General features: G+C 37.1%; 1 protein-coding gene across 4 annotated transcripts in view; it reads left to right on the top strand.

Moving 5' to 3' along the window:
* Positions 1-20,746, top strand: part of LOC110840498 (dipeptidase 1) — a 254,454-nt gene that overhangs the window by 51,482 nt on the left and 182,226 nt on the right. For all 4 annotated transcript variants that reach the window (XM_087353977.1, XM_087353974.1, XM_087353975.1 and 1 more), the window contains one exon: positions 2,374-2,499. The gene's annotated coding sequence lies outside the window, so the exon portion shown is untranslated. The remainder of the gene's footprint in view (positions 1-2,373; positions 2,500-20,746) is intronic.

Here is a 20,746-nt window from a genome sequence, read left to right as displayed (position 1 = left end):
ATTGCTAGTCGTTACTCTAATGCAGTCTCCGGGTTTTTGTGACGTATTGAAGTTTTATTCTTTGAATTTTCTTCTGGAAGCATTTAAATTACATCTGATATTGGTTGTTTCCATCGCAGTTGTGGTTCATACTGTTTTAAAGTTTTAAATATTGTATTATAAATTTTATGTGTAAGTTTTCTTGAGTAAAAAGTTTCTGCTTGAAAATATGTTATTTTCTTAGTAGGATTACAAAGAAGCTCATATTTAATTACAACAGCAGCATGTCTCTGTGGTTTCAGCAGCGAGAGCAATGAAACGCTTTAAACTTTGTTTAAAATATGTACAAAGTAAGTACAATGCAACTTAAGAACTTTCAAGCACAGTAATATAGCTATAAAAACTAAGTTTAAGTGGCGACATCATCATTTTAATATTTGTTGAAATTCTGTGCCGTAATTTGGAGGCACACATTGCTTTTAAATAATGCAACGTCCTTGTACGATGATCTTGACTATCGGCATAAAGGAAGTGAAGCATTTTACGGTAGATCTACACGATTTCTACACCAGCCTCTTCAGGGAAAATTATATCTAAAAGTAAAATTTCTGGGTCAGTGTATCAAAGGTGTTGAAGAATTCCCTACCCTCTTCGCTTACCTCGACATCAATGAATATCCTTTTTATGAAATTTGTCAAAAAGCCATCTATAGGCTACAAACATATGAGAACGAAGTGAAAGGCAGGTTTCATGAACTTCACTCTAATACTTTTCAAATGTAAATATCATCTTTTCGACACACGTTATGAGTTTTCACAGCAACAAAAACAAGCTACAACGAAAATACGCCAAGCGAAATATAAGCCATAAACTCCTATCATTTACGATTATGTAGCATCCTGTTGTGTTCGCTAATGATTTTCGTGTTCAGTCACCCTCATTTTTTCAACATTCCCTTTCATCTTTATAACATACATTTGTTTTTGTCAGCAGCATTTCAAATTAATTGCAGTTAATTGTAATAAATATATGACTACTACACATTACTTTTCTATAGAAAAATTTTTGCACGTGCCTTTGGTCGCCAAATATCTACTACTGTAGTAGTCAGACCTAATGCATTTCTTATTATCTACTTATTGCGTTGTAGGAGACTGATTTTAATTTAATAAATACTCGTTAAATAAACGACATTCAGGGATCGCGTTCTTTCAAAAAAAAAATTGGGATGAATTCATTACATGTAATATGGCCGATATGCATATGCTGGAATATATTATACTTTTATGAAATGGTTGTCGCATTACAGCTGGCAGCCACACCAAATTATTATAGTCACTAAACCATATCGTGTCTGGTTATATTACAGTGGTATGTAATTGATTATATTTAACGACATTAATTTTGTACATGCTTTTAAGGTACTTATTGCTCACTGTGTACATATATATATATATATATATATATATATATATATATATATATATATGTGCAGGCAAAACCCAACGAAGGAACAGAAGCTGCTCCTGCAATTGAAGAAGGCATGAACATGTTTCGTTAACGAGTTTCTCAAGATGGAAGTTTTATAGAGCTATATAATTCTTTACACTTATTACAGGCACTAAGTTTGCACGTTTTACTCCGCTATTTGTACTGCCATCTGCGGGGTGAAGCCTCTATTTCCTTAGTATGGGTGTGGTATGGAATGAGACATCTTATATTTTGTGCTATATCTATATACCACCGCTTATTTTTATGTGTTACTTTCACAAAATGTAAGAAATGAAGCTACGTAGAGGGGATCACATCAATTTGTCCATCAGCTTATTAATTTTGTATTTTCGACATTTGTGGCAGCGGCTGAAACCACAATCACCTCAATAACAATCTTGTATTTTAACTGATACGACTACCGAAATGTATTTTATGTTAAAGTGAGCTAGGTTCACGTAGTTAAAGTGCAGTGAATGAATCACTCTCACAGATATGTAGAGCACTGCTGTGAATTTTTGAATCTCAGAAATGTTTAAAATTCTTTCTTTTATTGATTGTTATAATTATCTCTGTGTGTGTGTTGGAATGTTAAACGCGGATTTGCGACTGATAAAGGACTCAGTATTTCTGGCAGTAATGTTTTCTGACTTTATCAGCGTTGGCAGTTTTATTTAATTTATAGAGAACAGTCAATTTTTTCTGTGACAAAATTTTATTTCATTATATATCCAGCGTGTGTACGAGTGTGCAAACTTTATTTGCCTTAATGTTAAGTGGCCACATCCTGGTGTATTAATGTCTACTTTATGCAATTACGATGACTTGAAGTAATTCCGTTTTTAGACTTGTAATCAAAGTGTTCATCAAGATCCTTAGTAACTATGTCTCTTGTTACCACAGCATGGCGTATCGTCAGGTGGATGAGATGACCTCCACATGTCGAGGGTCGACGTGAATGTGTACTTGTAGAATAAGCAGTGGCGGAGAGCCGATGAGGGTTGAAAGACTACGAATGGCTTCGTACTGGTAAGTGCTCTTTGGAACAATATAAATGCTAAGGAAATGTCTTAGTGGTGGGCTTTTGGGAAAACGTTCCGAAAACATTGAGAATTTCTTGCCAGCTGAGTGACTACTAGCTTTTAAAGAAGGACTTTGCTTTGTGGATTTAGTTTCTGTTAAAGTTCTATTATCGGAAACAAAACAGAAACACGAAACACTCAAGTAATCAACCGGCCAATGAAATTTCAGTGCACTGTAAATAATATAAATTGTATCAGGTAAGCAGAATCATTTCTCTTCGTCATAGGTACGTTACATTAAAGCGTATGTCTACGTAGTTCTATGGAGGAAACACTTGGATGAATGAAGGATTGAAGCTTCTGTGTAGATGCTACAGAGAATTGTAAGCAGCAACGTATAAAGAGGAAGGTCACGTGGGTATACCCAGAATATGACAGAAAAATCAATTTTGAGTGTTGGGAAAAAAGGAGCAGTAGGACATAGAGGCGATGATAATGGGGCTAATAATGACTATGATGATAGTATAGCCTAAAATATGAATCTGTACAGGGTTAATATTAGATGTGTTAGAATTATTTAGTCTATGCTTCGCAGACTTGTACATCCTCTTAACGTTTCTTGTGCTGCTCTGCTTTCAAGAGCTTCTTATGAAAATATAGTGCGTTAACCGAATAAGAGCCTGTTGTTGGTTTCATTCAGTACGACCTTTGTAAAGAACATTTTAATGGAGTACAGTTAAGTTCAGATTTGAAAGTATGAAATAAGGCACAAGAAGAAGGAAAAAATAAAGGATTGTGACGCCTTTTTTTGGCACGCACAACCGAACAAGTCACTTGCTCTAATACCTGCTCTAGTATGAAATAAGGAATTAGGTTATGTTTTCAAGGAAGCCTGTATAACGATTGTCGTGTAGGATTGCGTAGTACAACAATTTAAGGTATTTAATGTTCGCCTGTATAAGCCCATAGTTAAATAAATTAAGGATAACGAGAACATGGAAATGGAGGTAGGTAATCCTGGATAGAATGTTTAATACTAAAAACGGGACGGAATAGTACTTAATTTTAAATTCGCAAGAAGTGAATGGTGATGGCACTTTATCAGACACGAATATGCAGAAAAAAAAAACGTTTGAGACTTTTCATTTAGTCCTCAGAATTCACTGATAAGATTCAATATTAAAGAATATGGAATATATATGCACGCCTAAGTATGAATATGAAGCGATGTCAACATTAGTTACGCGCAAGTCGCACCTTATATTTGTAACTTAAACGCAACACGATTATCTAATAACAGAATTAACAGTCTCGCCAAATGGGATTAACCTCCCTCGTTCCTTCTCCCCGGAAATACAATTATCTCGTTCGAAACACGATTAGAAGGGAGACGCGCGACTTCCTTCCTGTCTACACGTGTAACGTCGAGGTGTGCCGTAAGCCCTGACGGCAAGGTGATGAATTGGTTGAGGACTGACCAGTCCCTTTGCACATAAATAGACACTTTGCGTAAATCTGGGTTCTTCTGACAACCACCAGCTCCCAGATATGGCAACCTTCGTGAAGCAGACGCCTTCCAGACAAACTGCTAGTCGCTCAGCTGGTAAAAATGTTCCCAGCCTTTAGGTATAAAAGTGGTCTCTTTCTCTTCGGATTTCCGACCAGCATTTTGTACGTATTTCTCATCTCTTTGTTCATGCTACAAGTTCCTACTATCTCACCCTAATAAATATTTGGAAAAGGTTCCAGTTATGAAGATTTTTATGTAAATGTTTTATATTTACCTACCTCGTATTATTTGTTCTCTCTTGTGTCTGAATTTTATCGTTAAACACCCTCACGGTTTACTTAAATAAGTAGTTTATTTTGAGATACTATTCCAACATTTTTTCTGGAGGGATGTAGAACACCGCGAAAATATCATTCAAGAAAGCGTCCTTAAGACAATGATTAGAATTCAACACCTCCAGAAAGCGAATCGGGAATGCAAATGAATTCCTTCTGAGTTTTGGTGGTTGATTCCTGTAAAACGCAGATGCTATCGGAATTGGCAGGATTATTATGGAACTTGTAGGCCTAATAGGTAATGGGAAGGGACAATCAGTAGTCGCCAGTTTTTGAGAAAAACAATGCTGCACCTCACTGTAGACCTCTACGTGTACAATAGGCACTTCGCTTGTGACTGTTCATGAATACAAAGCGAAGAAAGGCCCATCTGACCACATTATGTTGGGAAATATGAATATATTTGTTGAATGGTAGAGTGATAATCAGCTAAAATGGTGTTTTTGAAACAAGGGTTTATCTGTAATAGGAAATCAACGGATTTCCGTAAATATTTTAGCATCAGTTTTGCGCAGATCATTTGTAAAGTTTCGAGTCAGTTATGTGATTATTTTTCGAAATAACTAGTTATTAATCTCTTGAACTGTTATTAACGACGGCTGGTTATTCAGTAATTAAAATAGTAACGCGGGAAATATAGCTAGTTTCCACTTTTGTGGTCAGTAAAGGCCCAATCTTTAATAGTTGCTGTACATGTGAACTGATATAAATCGCGTGAAACGACAATTCAATTTTCAAAGCTCTCTCTGTGTGAAGCACGATTAACCACAAATTTGGAAACCGCTGCGGTCCAGGTCATGGTCTGGCGCTGGTAATAAGCGTTTTGTCGACAGAGGGAGCATGAGAGTGGATGGACTTTATTTACATGGTTGTGAAGTTCCGTGAATATTTAAAGCTGCCTTTGTTGTGCAGTACATAACCAGTTATCGTTCCTTCTACCTTCAGTTATACCGCCCGCTGTCCTTAAAACACAGGATTCTCACACTCACAAAACGTAGTAAGTTGTAACGTGAAAATAAAGACTTGCGGCGAATGCCTGAAAGCATCTTCGAATAGGCCACGACTGGTTTATTCTCAGTAATTACCGATTTACCATACGTAATTATCTCCTCATATAATTCGCACTGATAAACCTTCATAGCTAATAAAAAGTATTTAAACAAATCTTGGTAGATGTATTAATCCTTAAGCAATGTGCTAAATATTACTTTAGGGTATGAGTAATTAAAGTATGTTAAATGCAAAATTAATACTGCTCTTTGCATAAGAACGCGACGTAAAGGCTTATACAAGTTATTAAGGTAAAGCTCGGTAAATGGTTAGTTTAATGTTTCGGCTGATTAACATTCCGGCTAATTCATTAGAATGCAGACTGGTCTCAGATCAAGTATGAACGGGTTAATTACGCGTTACTGTTAGTGTGTTAAACAAAGTAAGCCGAAACTTACTCGTACAACATTCACCATAATTCTCCTTACATGTTTACTGTCTTATTTCCTCTATAGCAGATGTGATGGTTATACCGCTATGACACACAAATTGAATTTGTACCCATGTGAGTTTTGGAAGACGCGAATTGGAATCATCTGGCTAAGGATAGGTTCTAGCGGTATTTCATAAACACGTTAATGAACCTTTGACATCAATAATAGGGGGATAATTTCTTGACTAGCTAAGCTGCTGTTAGCTTCTCAAAAAACATTCTGCTCCATGGGTTATGTACATTAATTTATTCCTGACTTGGTGTGAACATTCCCACAATCTGTTTCGCGTATGCCTTGTTTTAATAAGATGACTGACAGGTACAATTCCATCAATACCAAATACTTTTCATTCCATCAAAACCGTGGCTCTGAACACCCGTCATGCGGCGTCAATGTGATAAATGATGCTTTTCCCGGGCAGAGATATGGGCAATGTCGTATTCCGCACAGATTGTGTGTCCGGAGACATCCAGAGCAACACGAATTTAAATAAAACCACGAATTGTTAAAAGATTTTCCGTGTTATAGAACCAATGACTGAGGAGTCAATTTTGATTGGTATTTCAGCGGAACACAAGAATAGGGAAAGAATGTGCCGTTTGGTGTGGAATTAGAAAGATGAGTTTAATTTATGCATGACGCAAGTTTCCTACTTAGGTATGTGCAATGCCTAATACATCAAGCAGGTGTTGGCTGTAACCTTTGTCAAGGCGAAAGCAGGTAGTAGCTGATAAAACTTGAAAGGCACTGGCCTTATATAACTGACCAGTGACTATCTCTGTATTAGCATTATGCAAATTTTTAGTAAGGTAATATTTATTTAGTGGGCCTAAATCCTTAGAGAGATTCAACAAATGTGTGCTTATGAATGAAGTAATGTAAGCTTTAAAGCAAATTATCAAACGAAATGAAATTGTAATATCCGTATAACAGAGGTTCCTCCTATTAACGTTCATAAATATATATCATCGAAACGTGACATAGTTGAAGTGCATTCAGGCCTTTAAGCAATAGGCGTGTCTATTAGTTACGAGTCGGGACAGATTATTATAACTGAAGAAGAAGAAGAAGAAGAAGATGAATATCTCATTATTCGCGTTTACTGTTGTTTTCCCTTTAATAGGTCCAGATATTCCCTTAAGCAAAGCTGAATAAATGGCGTCTTGTAGGATTTGAGGTTTTCACGTCGGTGAGCTAGGATCTCTGAAAGTCGGCAAACTTATATCAGACTACACGGCGCAACAACCCAGAAGACAGACCCATCTTCAAATGGCGTCTTGTTATTCTCTCCTTGAGGTCCCAGACTTTAAGCAATAAAACCACTATTTATGCGCGGATGATGATCGAATGTAGGTGACCTACATACCTCAGCCCTCGTGAATCTGCGTCCAGTCACATAGGAAATAATCCACACATTTAGCACTGAGTCATTTAATAAATACTACTTCATTTAAATCAGTTACTCGGTTTAGTAATGACCCTAGTTCTAGCGTCGAAGCGCTGACAATATGGCCGAGAAGTTAACAGTAAAAACAAAGAGACGGCATCCATTTAGCCCGCAGTCGTTACTTTTAATTAAGGTAGAGTGAAGTATTTTATGGCAGTCATAACGTCTGACACAATTGGATATTATGCAGTTATAGTTTTGTTCTTCACTGTGAATCTGGCGTAATAAAGCTAGTGGCGCCGCGTCAAATATATTTGTGGAAATAAACTAATACTTGCATTGAAACTACACCAGTGGAACATAACAAAATAACTTACGAAATTTCGCACATTCTTCCGTACGATCACTACGGGAGCGAATGTCACGGCGTAGTGGATATCAACCACAGGTCGCCAATTCGAATCTCGCTCCATTCAATTAATGCGACAATGCTTTAGAACAAGTCCCAGCATGGCGGCACTAACAACCGGAGGAAACAGACAAGTGTCGTTCGATGTTAAGTCTCGAAATTTCTTGTGGTGATGGATACCTAAAAAGAACAAATGTTTTGACACGTAAATAAATTTGTAAGGACCATGAAAAGTAATGTTTCCACCGCCATCTACTCGTGTCTTTTGGCGAAGATGACGAATCATTATTAATTAATAAGTTGAATTGTGTGGTTCCACGTCGTAAATATAATTATTAGTAATATGGTGTTAAACGCTGTAGCATATAAGTGGTCCTTCATTTTTTAAAAACTGCATGTGATAACGTTGCAACGCAGGAAGCAAGATCCGTGTATCTCGAGTGTAATTCAACACGAAGTGCATAATGGAATGTTATAGATTAAACCACTCGACCGATTTCGATTCCGTATAGTTGTAGGGGTCAACAGTTGAAATTAAGGCGAATTGTCTTATAACCCATATAGGCAAAGTGTGATAACTAATTTTCATCTTATTCTCAAATAGCACAATGGAAACATCCCCCCAAACAGTTCATTTCACCATAAACTAATACATAAGTTGTTTGCTCTTATTACTGCCACACTAGTGCAACACAAACTTAAGACGGAAATGGACTGTAAATCTGGCTATGTTTATTTCCGCATTGGAAACTCGTCTGTCTCTTACATTCTGCGTGAGGAAATTAATGCATCCATATCTTCTTGGCAGCCTTTGTTAACAAGACTTTTTCTTCGTTATTCATAGTCTTTCATACTTTGTGCTGTCAGCATGCAAGAGAAGGCGAACTGAGAATTTTTAAGTAATTTAAACGCTTTCACTTTATCAGCAATTTATGAAGCCATTACTGTTACAGAATTTATCTGTTCATAATGGTCTTATGGATTATGGCGCCGTGTAGACTCGTCTGTAGACGCCAGAATTTAGGATAAACATACTGTATCCATCTACAGCACCGAAGATGAGTCTACATGGCGCCACAACCCACATAATCATCATCGTCATCGCTTTGAAAATTTCAAATCTTTCCTAGTCGTAAGTGTGTCTTCATGGGTTAATACAAGAGAAATATTTCTGATTAGCTTTGTCGATTTATTTTGTGATATATGTGAAATAGTTGAAGATTTCAGTCTTCTGGGTTGTTGCGCTATGTAGTCTGGTCGATGTTAACCAACGTTTCAGAGGTCATACTGCCTCCGTCATCAGGGGGATGAGTATGAAGATTTCTGTCTTCTGGGTTGTTGCGCTGTGTAGTCTGGTCGATGTTTACCAACGTTTCAGAGGTCACACTGCCTCCGTCATCAGGGCGATAAGTATGAAGATTTCTGTCTTCTGGGTTGTTGCGCTGTGTAGTCTGGTCGATGTTTACCAACGTTTCAGAGGTCATACTGCCTCCGTCATCAGGGCGATAAGTATGAAGATTTCTGTCTTCTGGGTTGTTGCGCTGTGTAGTCTGGTCGATGTTTACCAACGTTTCAGAGGTCCTACTGCCTCCATCATCAGGACGATGAGTATGAAGATTTCTGTCTTCTGGGTTGTTGCGCTGTGTAGTCTGGTCGATGTTAACCAACGTTTCTGAGGTCATACTGCCTCTGTTATCAGGGCGATGAGTATGAAGATTTCTGTCTTCTGGGTTGTTGCGCTGTGTAGTCTGGTCGATGTTTACCAATGTTTCAGAGGTCATACTGCCTCCGTCATCAGGGCGATTCTTAGTATGAAGATTTCTGTCTTCTGGGTTGTTGCGCTGTGTAGTCTGGTCGATGTTTACCAACGTTTCAGAGGTCATACTGCCTCCGTCATCAGGGCGATGAGTATGAAGATTTCTGTCTTCTGGGTTGTTGCGCTGTGTAGTCTGGTCGATGTTAACCAACGTTTCAGAGGTCATACTGCCTCCGTCATCAGGGCGATTCTTAGTATGAAGATTTCTGTCTTCTGGGTTGTTGCGCTGTGTAGTCTGGTCGATGTTTACCAACGTTTCAGAGGTCATACTGCCTCCGTCATCAGGGCGATGAGTATGAAGATTTCTGTCTTCTGGGTTGTTGCGCTGTGTAGTCTGGTCGATGTTAACCAACGTTTCAGAGGTCATACTGCCTCCGTCATCAGGGCGATTCTTAGTATGAAGATTTCTGTCTTCTGGGTTGTTGCGCTGTGTAGTCTGGTCGATGTTTACCAACGTTTCAGAGGTCATACTGCCTCCGTCATCAGGGCGATGAGTATGAAGATTTCTGTCTTCTGGGTTGTTGCGCTGTGTAGTCTGGTCGATGTTAACCAACGTTTCTGAGGTCATACTGCCTCTGTTATCAGGGCGATGAGTATGAAGATTTCTGTCTTCTGGGTTGTTGCGCTGTGTAGTCTGGTCGATGTTTACCAACGTTTCAGAGGTCATACTGCCTCCGTCATCAGGGCGATGAATAGCTGAGCTTAAAGATTTTAGAAATATAAGAATAGTAATGAACGTGCTTTTAAACTTTTAGAACCAGAAATTTACAACACATTTTTAATTTTGTAAGTAGAATCTCAGGGAATAAGTTATCGGTTTGTCCACGTACGAGTGACGCGACGGAATAAGATACCAGCCATGAAATTAAAAAGTAGTATTTAGAAACCACAAATTAAACACAGTAAGGTCTATGCCTTCTCACCGTTACGTTTTTACTTTTCTCACTGAACAAAAAAGCTATTTTACCTAGTGAACGAATATATGAGGCAGTAAGTTAGTATTCCTGGTGTGTCAGTTTTAAAAAGCAAAAGATCAGACGACTGTACATCCTGCAGGGAACTAAAATTCCGTGGAAACAGGAAATAATTTCTCTCCTTTTCACTGCGCACCGTTTCAACCAAAGAAATGCACATGAAACTCTTGTTTTAAGAGTTTTTGTACCTTGTTAGAGGGAAAACGATGAAAAGTTGCACTGGATATCATCCAACTACCTGTTTTTAATGAAAATCCATTGTCACTAAAGGAATTGAGATAGAGTTACACTGCCGAGCCCCAAAAATATGGTCTCTGGGTAATCACGCAAAAATAATAAAGGAGCTGCAAGAAAGAGACGCTTTTACTGCTATAACGTGAGCAAATTCTTTTTTCACAAAGTCCCTTTTTCGAGACCAAATTTTGGTATTCTAGAATTGGAACAAGGCAATGTTGGCCATCCATTTACTTAATTTATGGTTTCGGGACAGGAGAATGAGTTTGCTACAATTTTCTGTTTTGTGTGCTTTGCTTGAAAACTAGTGTAAAATCAGTTGTTGTAAGTCTAGTTTGTCGAGATTTGGGTTGTGTTCCAGTATAATAATTTATTAGAAAGTAACAAAGTAATTTATCATGATTATTGACTTCGTTGTACCTAACATGCAGATCAGATATTGTGCTAACACATTGATAAGACGTTTATGGGTGTTATAATCAATGCCCACAAAGGCGTTAGCAGCTTTAAAATGTTAAGTACACTTCTAGTGGCCACCAGCAGCAACAACGCTGATAATGTCGAAGGGAAAATTTAACTTTTTATAAGCCTGTAGGCCTAGGCTTTGGAAAGTGTTTATGCTCTTCTATATTGATATACGAAACTGCTTTTCTCAGCTGTAAACACGTTTTCCTGGGATAAATTACATTTCGAACTTGCTCCAATTTGTTATCTGACCCAATTGACCTGTACCTGCTTCCAATTTTCAAAGCACTGCAAATTTCTTTAATGTTATAAATCCATTTACAAATGTTTTTTGTTGTACGTAACTCCTTGTAGCACGAAGAGCACGGCTGGTCGCATGTTGCGAACCAATAGACTATATGATTTCATTCTGAGTTGCATTCATCATGTTTAGAGTGCAGGTTGGTGAATTTATCTGTGATGAGATATAACATATGAGGCCAATGTTAATATATTTCTGCCCCGTTTGCAATGTACCGTTCCCCTGTTCAGTTTATTTGGCTTATTTATACTGTTTCAGCATCGAAAAATCTCAAGATTGTATTTGAATTATTTATGTCGTGGCTATAGTTGGTTCAAACTAGTCTTTTCATAGCATCCATGAACGTGTATGCTCCATTTTTTCGTTATTTTGCTACAGTATTCTTTTAATATGCAAATTCTCCAATCATTTTAAGCATTATAAATGCCTTATTTTATATTTTGCATTGTTAAGTTAATGACTTCTGTGATAGTATATATAACTGGAATACAATAATGATTAAATATGAAGATTTCCGTCTTCTGGGTTGTTGCGCTGTGTAGTCTGGTCGATGTTTACCGACGTTTCAGAGGTCATACTGCCACCGTTATCAGGGCGATGAAGATTTCTGTCTTCTGGGTTGTTGCGCTGTGTAGTCTGGTCGATGTTAACCAACGTTTCAGAGGTCATACTGCCTCCGTCATCAGGGCGATGAGTATGAAGATTTCTGTCTTCTGGGTTGTTGCGCTGTGTAGTCTGGTCGATGTTTACCAACGTTTCAGAGGTCATACTGCCTCCGTCATCAGGGTGATTCATCACACAGCGCAACAACCCAGAAGACAGAAATCTTCATACTCACCGCTGTGAAAACCTGAAATCTTACATAATGATTAAGTCGTTTGCAGTCCTTACAGTACTTTTATTGTTCTGGCCAAGTTCAACCATTTTTGTCCATATTACTAGGGTCAGTATTGTCACCATCATTAAACCCAAGCACGTTGGTTCAGCGAATTGTTTAAGAGGAAAAAATTTCAGTGTCGGTCGCTCATTTTATAGGCAGTGGTACAACCGTCAACTCATCATTCCTAACCGTTCTTGGTAACTTTGTCTGATTAATAGTATTGTACTAAAATGAGCACTAAACGCCATTGATATTCACTGAACGTGAAGAACAAAGGGAGATCGATAATAGGTTAATGTATTACTGAATGCCGTCTGTAGCCACGAACTGGACTTTTCAACTTGGGTGCATTAGGCTGTATAGATTTCCTGCATCTCATATTCCACCCATGTGATCTCGTTTACGAGAGAGACTTTGTCATATTGTGAGTTAATGTGTTGATTATGTCGCACATATACGCGATATCTGGCAATTAATACAATGTAATGAACTTCGCTGATAATTAAGTTTCACAAATGACTGAAGTTCCTACAGGTAGCACGGACAGACGAATACACCGAACAGAATGTTACAAGGCCTTCTTTGAAAAGCTTACATTTACTCAGTTGGTTGAAATGTGCGCACTATTTAATGAATACTAAGGTTCATTACCGAATTTACGAAACCCCGCCATTAAACTCTGTCATGACCCAGTCGAATCGCGTCTCAAATTTCGTATAATATTTCTCTTAGACGCATTTTAACATGTATATAAGCCGTAATACTTCAAAGTGGTGTTTGCTCTTGATGTAAAGTTCCGACCAAAGTTTATGCCCCTCCTCAACTATATCAGAAATGCGACAGTGAACATTACTTGGCAAATTTAAGTCTAAATCCCTTTATACAAAATTTTATTGACAACCATAAATTTCCATCCAAGATAAAGCATGGCAGACACACTAACTCTCCATTATGAGTTCACTTTATGCAATTTGTAGAAATAACGTGCACAATTTTTGGAAGGAATATGTCAAGGAATGAACCCGACACAAGAAATGGAATGGAGAAGCCACCCATAAGCCATGTTTTATCATGGGATGCAGAAGAAAAGCCCAGAGTGAGAGCCAACTCGTAGCTTCTCCTTCCTCCACCCCTCTCTCTCCGTTTCTATATGTTTCCTTCATCAGTTTTCATTCTAGTGATCAATCACTCTTTATTTTTTACACTCTTTTCTTACACAGGTAAGATCGTATAAGCCTGTCTCTTCAAGATATTTTCTCTTTTTTATCACTTTCCATGTCGCCCCTTTATTACAAACGGTGTTCCGCCCTCTGTCATAGTGTAGGAGCTCCGTTGATGCTCCGTTGTCATTTCGGGGTGACACTCCAAATATTGACACCAGACTGTTTCTTTTATATTGTCGATGGGAGCAAAGCGCGCTGAGAGCAGAGAAGACATGTTTGTCTATTCGGGAAGCATTTCGGCACTCTTGCCGAAATTATAAGGACAAAAGAAAAACGCTTCTATGTAAGAACTTTGAAGAACGTTATTTTTGGCCGGGCAGGCTGATATTGGAGTCGAAGCTATAGACACGTATTTGGGAGGTAAATAGCTCGTATCTCGATCTCGCCACCTCCTGCATTGATTGACATTTCTCATTAATTTTCGTCTTACATTACGAATTCCACCGTCTTGATCTTAATCGACTCGTAATTTATAACCACCTTTCCATCTCTTTGAATTATGTAGCTTCAGAAGTTAAACAATCATGTGTAAGTATTGAAACTTGACTGAATTGAATTATACCAGGACATGTATAACGAATACGTATACAAACAAATTAAAGGAATCGTTGCACTATCATCATCTGAACCATTTATACTAATTTCTGAACTTGATAGAGCGCTATTAAATAACCGACTGATTGGCGGAAAATGGCAGCACAAAATTTATTGAACAGATGAATACTGAGAGTAGGGAACACTGCACGGTGTATGAGACCATGAACTATAATGCATGTTGGTTATGTTTAGTAATTTTCACTAATGACGTAATTCAGTTACCCAATCCATGAAGTTAATGCAATATGCATATTATATGTCAATAATTAAATTACACATAATTCAGCGAAAGGAATCTTGAGTAACACGCAGTTGTGGTAACCCAATTTGCAGACGACGCGGGAGTTCATTATGCAGGACAAAATTTAGATTTCGTAAGTCGCCGTCAAGGCCACAAGTGTGTTCAGTTTCAAGCACATGGGGAGTACTTGTTACTTTGCTTCTAGTTGAATGCTTTGAATGTTCCTGCAATGATGGTTTATTTAATCAAACTTTTATTTTTAGGATTTCATAGAGTCGAGTATAAGCGTAATTAACTGGAAAGGATATGGGAGGAAGCGGTCGTGGCCTAATTTAGGATATTGTATTGTATCAGCATTTTCCTTGAGTGACTGATGGAAACTGTGGAAATCTCGGTTAGGGAAACCGGTCTTCGGGGCCGAGATCTGAAGCGACGAGCTCCGGAAAAGAAGCAAGAGTTGATCTCGACGTTTATTTTCTGGATGTTTACTTTTCGTGCACAAATGAAAGTAAACGTTTTCATAAAAGCTATATTTTACAGCTGAATATTTATATGGATGTTAAACTTGGTCCCTGACGTTAATGATGGAACAGAAATTAAGGTCCTTTGACAACAGGGTTATGAGGAGAATATTTAGACCCGAGAGAACTTGGTTTGTGGAAGAGGACGGTAAATCAAACGAAGAATTCAAACCCGTTTAGTAGCTGCTGGAAGACGTAATCTGTGTCTGACAAGATTTAGAATTTATTTGCTTAGACTCTGATGTCCTTTATTATTCCTGCTAAGAGAATATGAATTAGTTAACAAGTAGTTTCAGAATCATTTCAATAACATATTATTTTAACGCCAAGAAATTTACAACCAATGAAATACGTAGAGTACGTTTCTTAGTTATCGCTATCAAACCAAAATCCAAATACACTTCCAGCGGCCGCCATGATGATGTTTACAATTCTCGAAAGAAAATGTTAACTAAACGTAGCCTACTTTTTATTGTATATTATCGTGCACAATTTCAGTATCGTACTTCGATAGTAAAGTAATTGCCTTTTATACCCTTCGTGGTGTGAAATATTTGCAGTTGAATAATAATAAAATTACAACAGAGGATTAATTCATGGAAACACAACGACGACTGGTTCTGTACAGCTGTTCATTAAATTGTTTAAATTAGTTAACTCGGAATCCTCTGATGTCACTTCACTGCTTCATCCAAATGATTACAGACTGTGATTAATGGAATACTGTCAGAACCTGAGGAGTGGAAATATTTAAACTGTACAGAATTCATTTCGCCCTTTGATATGTTTTGTATGTTCCATATATGCAATAATAAAATACTGTCAATTCTATTACTTTGACCATATTGATTTCCGCTCCGGCTATTGAATAACTTTCCAATTCTATGTACGGAGAACTATTATTATACAGAAACTATGTATTACACTAATTAATAGGACACAAAATTTCATGAATATTGATATTTACATTGTAGAAATGCGTACAAGTCGCGATATTTCAGTATCAAACGGACTGTTTCGTGAATGTTGGTTTCACACAATTTTTCCCGCAATGTAAAATAACTGGTTCAGATGAGTTTTCGGACACCTGTCTAATACATAAACCTAAGATACACTGTTTAACGTTTTGATAAATGTTTGAATACATCTGTTATTTAAAACAATTGCTGATGTTACGTAGGGTCTAATGATAGAGTTATTAGTAAATAATGAACTAGAAAACATATATAATATATCGGAAATTGTAGGCTTTATCTCCCACCATTTAGCTAAAATTTAAAGCTACGGTTTTCCGGATACGAAGTTGGAGTGTTAACTCCACCGCTACGTTTGGTCTTTCAGCAAATAGTCACTGTAATAGGACGGAGAAATGGATTGTGAAGATGGGAAGTGGCTCCTCTGTCAGGTGGCGGTTTGAGTATAAACAGTCTTGAACCTAAGATATGACGTAAACCTGTATCTAATCAGGAACTGACAATAATTGGGATTATCAGAACATACATGCTCATCAAATTCAAGCAGCTCAGATGTTACTAGAAGGAATGTCATTGTATGCATCGGATTGGACAATATTTTAAACGAAGTTACACGGAAGGAATAAAACATTTACAGTCGCTGAAAGATTGCATATCTGTTGACAAGTTGGGAATACACTCTCAAAAATTACATTTGCTCACGAACCGAAAAAAATCGGGATACCGTTAAAGATGGCTGTGTATTCGGATAGGTATGAGTGTAATGAGTGGAGGGTAGGAGGAGAAATAAGCTGGCACATGACGGAAAGGGGTAGAAGTGAACCATTAAGTGTGTCACTAGAGTCACCACTGTAAGTGGCAGGCAGTAGGAGGTCCTGCAGAGCCAGACCTGGCGTTAATTAACTCTCCAATTAGCAGCTACTGCGTGCAGCTGCTAGCAACTTCTTCCTACAGTAGTCCCGCGTCTTTACGCGCAGTCGGAATTAAAATAAATTATGAATAATGCTTTACGTGAAAGAGCTTTTTAAAACAAGGCGATCTCTTACTTGTCTGGAACACACAGGCTAGAACACACACAATTATCTTACTGTAAATTATGTGAAAATAATGAGGTAATGAGAAATGAAACACATTTACACTTTGCGATTATGAAGTGTTTACATAAAACAATTTATTACCGGGAAGTTTACAACTTCTTGTCATTAAAAAACATTGAAACTTGTCGACTTACAGAACACTTCGTTCTAAAATTAAACGCTTCGCAAAGAATTAAGTAACAAATTTAAACACATATGAAATTACTAACTACAATGCCTGTAACATTATGTAGCACCAATGACGCTAGAAATATGCAGAATAATGCAAAAATATTTTTATTATGGAAAAATACCTTCGGATTTCATGAAAGGCAGAGAATTTGTAGCCTAGGTTAGTTAATCTGAGATTCTGTTAAGTGCGGAATGTAATGGACCAATATCAAAGAAACTGAATTATCCTGACAACGTATAATTCACACGTCACACGTCACACGTCAGTTACTTATTGTTTTCATGAAATATCGGTGCAATTAAAGGGTCATTCGAAACATGTGTTCTGTCATTCGATCGATAGGGATTATATACAAACTCACACTCATTAATTTAATAGAATGTGTAAGATTCAATAGAACTTATATTCGCATAGGCACATTTCGAATAGTCGGAGAAATTACAGTTTATTAAGTCAACTACGAATATTTCATTTCAAGAAATTGCGAAATATACACAATGATACTGTGTAGTAAAATGAAAAAGGTGACGGTATACATTATGTTTATTACTGTCTTCCATTACTTAATTAATTGCGTCTTTCATGAAAGCACAAGCTATTTCTGTACCGCTGTGTGTTACACATTTTAATTATTACTAGGGATAGAAAGGTCTTGTGTGACTGTGTTAATTATTCTTCGTCATAAAGCATTGGTCTTTTTGATGTTCTGTTCAATCTCTCATTGTGTCGTTCAAATAATACCGTCTTTTACTACATAGTACAAAGCTTTTCTTGAGATGGTATTAATTACTCAGACAATAAATTACCTGCCCTTCATGGTGTCAACATTTTCGTTGCTGTATTTACATGATTGCGCCACCGTAGGAAATTGAATCCATCCTGAATCTCACATTCTATTTTTTAACAAACACTTTAACACAAAAATCCTTAGTCAACCGCGGGGGTTAGGTTCACGGAAAACACCGCGGTTGGCAATACCAAGACTTTATGGATAAGTGGGTGACATTGCAATCTTGTCCGCAACAAAAGTGGAAGGAAATTCAACCATAGTTTCCATGTTGACACATTATAAAATACTCTTATTCATAAATGAAGTTTTGTGGCTGCCAGGAAAGCATGCGAATGGAAAACCGTGGATACTCGAACTCGGCGTTTGCTGAGGAATTCCTTCATTTTATTCCATTATTTTACCACCTAATAAGTAATAGTAATAATAATAATTCTATTACTTATTCTGTTGAGGTATCTGTAAAGAACAATGTCTGCCGAACACCATGTATTTATTGTTAAAGAATTAACTCCTGAGCTAAAAAAGTAAACTGTTTAAGTAAAATAACCAAGTCATGTAAGTCAAACCACCAACGAACAAAACATTCAAGTAAATAACTTCTTATCCATTCATTAGGACACAGCCCACTAAATACTTAGATTTATTTTTAAAGAAATATGCAATTTATAAAAATTGGTTTATTGATAAAATAATTTGAAAATTGCGCGAATACATTTTGTATTAAATTACTTCAAATGCCATAAATGAATGATGTAATGTCTTATACGCTCTTCACATCCTTTCGTGCTATTTAATTCCAGAAAAGTTAATTCGGATTTAATGGCCAAAAGTACCATACAAGCAGGTTATTAAACGCTGAACGAAGGTTTTGCCAATATAGTGGAACTACGAGAGCACAGTGCGCTGTTCTCACGTAGCAAAAGTGTTGCAAGCTCCGTTTATTAGGAATTATTTTTTATTAAAATAACAGAAAAGGTAATTACAGCTGTTAACCTCCTTTTAAAGAGGCCATATACTGGGATACAGGTTTTAACGTTACCTTTTATGTAACTGGGAAAAGCAGGAGGGGGCTCTGTCCAGGGTAACATGGGACGTCCGCTACAAAGTATGTAGAGTAAAAGCCATTAATTGGAAATCTGCAGACCATTTCACGCTACATTCACTCACGTATAGCCCGAGCAGACAGTTTGTCTCTGGCCATGATTGCAACAGATTTCTCTTTGATAGACAGTTCGAATTTTACAAAGCAGCTATCAAAATGAAAATTTTCAAAAGTTTAAGAATGATCGTATATATTTTCAGTTATATTACTTGCATTAATGCAGTTTGAACACATATTTTTAATTTGCAGTATTTCATTGTAAATAATTTGCAAGACGGCGAGGCGTTGAAGAGGTTGTTTAATTTAACAGTTACTATGCAAATTTTGGCACTCTTTTTAGAAAATTGTCAATCCGTAACTGGTAGATTACGTTTGGCCGTCTGAATATGTGTTCTTGAGAGTGGAGGGAGGGTAGAACCTACATGAAATATTTTCTCATATTTAAAGTTCGTTTATGTGTATGACGTACGAATGTAAGTTTTAAACAATTTATGTGCGATACCTGCACTAAATTAACACGAACAGCGATGTGCTTACGTGTTTACGAACTTGAAATAATACAGTCGGAGCGACGATATAGTTCACCCATTACCCTCGCAGTACTTTTTATACAAGTTTTAAGATTCTCTTAAGTCCAGGTATTCCAAGCAGTAGTCTCCTCCTTTCGCTTTTAGACGAACATTTCGTATGCATTTTTCATCTCTCTCTCTCTCTCCCTCTGCCGTCCTCCCGCCACAATAATGGGTTTTGTCTTATTTAAATTAACAAACCAAATTATACAATAAAGGAATACATGTTTCTTACGCAGCGTCTTAAGTCTAGAAACTGTTACTTCGGTTTGATTATTGGACTTATACAACCAAATGCAGAAGCATAGCAATGAAATAAATAAATGAATAAATTATTATTCTGATGGTAATTAATATTCATTTAGCAGTGAGTTCTAAAAGTAAGTTCTTAAAGTTTCAAAGATATTTTATTCAACTTCTTATCCAGTACATTACAGTTACGCTCTTAAACTGAGTGCGAGAACTGTATAATTTTTGCATTAATATGGATTCCGAGCGAAGTACTATAATGGGATTTTAACACGATCATTTGGAGGGTACCGTTAGCGGATGACTTAATAGGTCCAGCAGTGAACCGTTAAATAAAATGCTTAATTATAGTTTGGGACAGAAAACAGTGAACTATCGAATAGAATGTCATTATTTGTAGATAAAATTTCGCCTGTGTCTTGAAGGCCTTGAAGTTCGAGTCGAAGTACGAATACAACAAAATTTTAGTGTTTTAGGAAGACGCGTATTCACAGACTAAAAGTGACCGAAGGTGTAATCAATATTATACAGAACTAACTCCATGGAGCATAGTCATTTTTGAGAATCTAACGATCGCTCAAATGGTAAAAATAATCCGTGGCTTTTACGGAATACGAATGTTACTTATCTGTTCACGAAATGTCATAATTTTTTCCTACAATTTGTGAGATTAGTCCGTCTCACTTTCTCAAACATTGTCTCCCAAAGATCTATTTAATATTATCCTGCTATCCGTACCTCGATCTCCAAAGAGTCCTTTCTTTCAGATCTTCCGACAAGATTTTACATGCATTTATTAACTTTCTCACGAATCCTGTGCACCTTCACATCTCATCCTCCTAGATCCTATTAGGGTCACAATGTTTGGAAAGGAATATCTATTTACAAGTTCCTAATTATGCAGTTTAAGAGTATATGCTTGTA

This window comes from Zootermopsis nevadensis, unplaced genomic scaffold, assembly GCF_977971745.1.
Source record: "Zootermopsis nevadensis isolate Lab colony 2312 unplaced genomic scaffold, Znev_1.0 Znev_ptg000022l, whole genome shotgun sequence".
Lineage (NCBI taxonomy): Eukaryota > Metazoa > Arthropoda > Insecta > Blattodea > Termopsidae > Zootermopsis > Zootermopsis nevadensis.
Note: the sequence above shows the minus strand (reverse complement) of the source record. Positions and strands in the feature narration are given on the sequence as shown.